General features: G+C 42.5%; 1 non-coding gene across 1 annotated transcript; it reads right to left on the bottom strand.

Annotated features, from left to right (window-relative positions):
* Window positions 1-704: 704 nt before the first annotated feature.
* On the bottom strand, window positions 705-812 carry LOC112799365 (small nucleolar RNA R71). The gene has a single exon (XR_003200942.1). It is a non-coding gene; the product is annotated as a small nucleolar RNA R71 (small nucleolar RNA).
* Window positions 813-2,489: the final 1,677 nt, after the last annotated feature.

The following is a 2,489-nucleotide window of genomic DNA, read 5'->3' as shown; positions in this document are numbered from 1 at the left end:
TTATGGACTAACACTATTCTTTAATGCAAGATACGAACTCCATCTTCTGTGATAAGTTCGAATTTTCTACTTCTGTCTTCTACTCTTCTTTTCCTCTGACACTTCAAGGAATCTCTATACTGTGACATAGAGGATTCCACATTTCTTGTTCTCTTCTCTCTCATATGAGCAGGAGCAAAGACAAACACATTCTTGTTGAGGCTGATCCTGAACCTGAAAGGACCTTGAAGAGAAAGCTAAGAGAAGCCAAAGCACAACTCTCTTTAGAGGACCTGACCGAATTCTTCAAAGAAGAAGAACACATGGCAGCCGAAAACAACAATGCCAACAATGTAAGGAAGGTGCTGGGTGACTTTACTGCACCTACTCCCGACTTTTATGGGAGAAGCATCTCTATCCCTGCCATTAGAGCAAACAACTTTGAGCTTAAGCCTCAATTAGTTTCTCTAATGCAACAGAATTGCAAGTTCCATGGGCTTCCATTGGAAGATCCTCATCAATTTTTAGCTGAGTTCTTGCAAATCTGTGACACAGTCAAGACTAATGGGGTTGACCCTGAGGTCTACAGACTTATGCTATTCCCTTTTGCTGTAAGAGACAAAGCTAGAACATGGTTGGATTCTCAACCTAAAGAAAGCCTGGACTCTTGGGAAAAGCTAGTCAATACCTTCTTGGCAAAGTTCTTTCCACCTCAAAAATTGAGTAAGCTTAGAGTGGAAGTCCAAACCTTCAGACAGAAGGAAGGAGAATCCCTCTATGAAGCTTGGGAAAGATACAAACAATTAATCAGAAAGTGTCCTTCTGATATGCTTTCTGAATGGAGCATCATAGAAATTTTCTATGATGGTCTCTCTGAACTGTCCAAGATGTCCTTGGATAGCTCTGCTGGAGGCTCTCTTCATTTGAAGAAGACGCCTACAGAAGCTCAAGAGCTAATTGAAATGGTTGCAAATAACCAATTCATGTACACTTCTGAAAGAAATCCTGTGAACAATGGGACTAGTCAGAAGAAAGGAGTTCTTGAGATTGACACTCTGAATGCCATATTGGCACAGAACAAAATATTGACCCAACAAGTCAATATGATTTCTCAAAGTCTGTCTGGAATGCAAAATGCACCAAGCAGTACTAAGGAAGCTTCATCTGAGGAAGAAGCTTATGATCCTGAGAACCCTTCAATGGAAGAGGTGAATTACATGGGAGAACCCTATAGAAACACCTATAATCCTTCATGGAGAAATCATCCAAATTTTTCATGGAAGGATCAACAGAGACCTCAACAAGGTTTCAACAACAATAATGGTGGAAGAAATAGGTTTAGCAATAGCAAGCCTTTTCCATCATCTTCTCAGCAACAGACAGAGAGTTCTAAGCAGAATACCTCTGACTTAGCAACCATGGTCTCTGATCTAATCAAAACCACTCAAAGTTTCATGACTGAAACAAGGTCCTCCATTAGAAATTTGGAAGGACAAGTGGGTCAGCTGAGCAAGAAAATTACTGAGCTCCCTCCTAGTACTCTCCCAAGCAATACAGAAGAAAATCCAAAAGGAGAGTGCAAGGCCATCAACATGGCCGAATTTTGGGAAGGAGAAGAGGCAGTGAACGCCACTGAGGAAGGCCTCACTGGACGTCCACTGACCTCCAATGAGTTCCCCAATGAGGAACCATGGGAATCTGAGGCTCAAACTGAGACCATAGAGATTCCATTGGACTTACATCTGCCATTCATGAGCTCTGATGAGTATTCTTCCTCTGAAGAGGATGAGTATGTCACTGAAGAGCAAGTTGCTAAATACCTTGGAGCAATCATGAAGTTAAATGACAAGTTATTTGGAAATGAGACTTGGGAGGATGAAGCTCCTTTGCTCACCAAAGAACTGGGTAACTTGTCTAGGCAGAAACTGCCTCAAAAGAGACAGGATCCTGGGAAGTTTTCAATACCTTGTACCATAGGCACCATGACCTTCAAGAAGGCCTTGTGTGACTTAGGGTCAAGTGTAAACCTCATGCCTCTCTCTGTAATGGAGAAGTTAGGGATCTCTGAGGTGCAAGCTGCAAAAATCTCACTAGAGATGGCAGACAATTCAAGAAAACAAGCCCATGGACTTGTAGAGGATGTTCTGGTTAAAGTTGAAGACCATTACATCCCTACTGATTTCATAGTCCTAGAGACTGGGGAGTGCATGGATGAGTCCATCATCCTTGGCAGGCCCTTCCTAGCCACTGCAAAGGCTGTGATTGATGTTGATAGAGGAGAGTTGATCATTCAAGTGAATGAAGAATCCTTGGTGTTTAAGGCTCAAGGATATCCCTCTGTCATCATGGAGAGGAAGCATGAAGAGCTTCTCTCAAAACAGAGCCAAATAGAGCCCCCACAGTCAAACTCTAAGTTTGGTGTTGGGAGGCCACAACCAAACTCTAAGTTTGGTGTTGAACCCCCACATTCAAACTCTAAGTTTGGTGTTGGGAGGTTCCAACATAGCTCT

The sequence above is a fragment of the Arachis hypogaea genome, chromosome 4 (assembly GCF_003086295.3).
Source record: "Arachis hypogaea cultivar Tifrunner chromosome 4, arahy.Tifrunner.gnm2.J5K5, whole genome shotgun sequence".
NCBI classification, from domain to species: Eukaryota; Viridiplantae; Streptophyta; class Magnoliopsida; order Fabales; family Fabaceae; genus Arachis; species Arachis hypogaea.
Note: the sequence above shows the minus strand (reverse complement) of the source record. Positions and strands in the feature narration are given on the sequence as shown.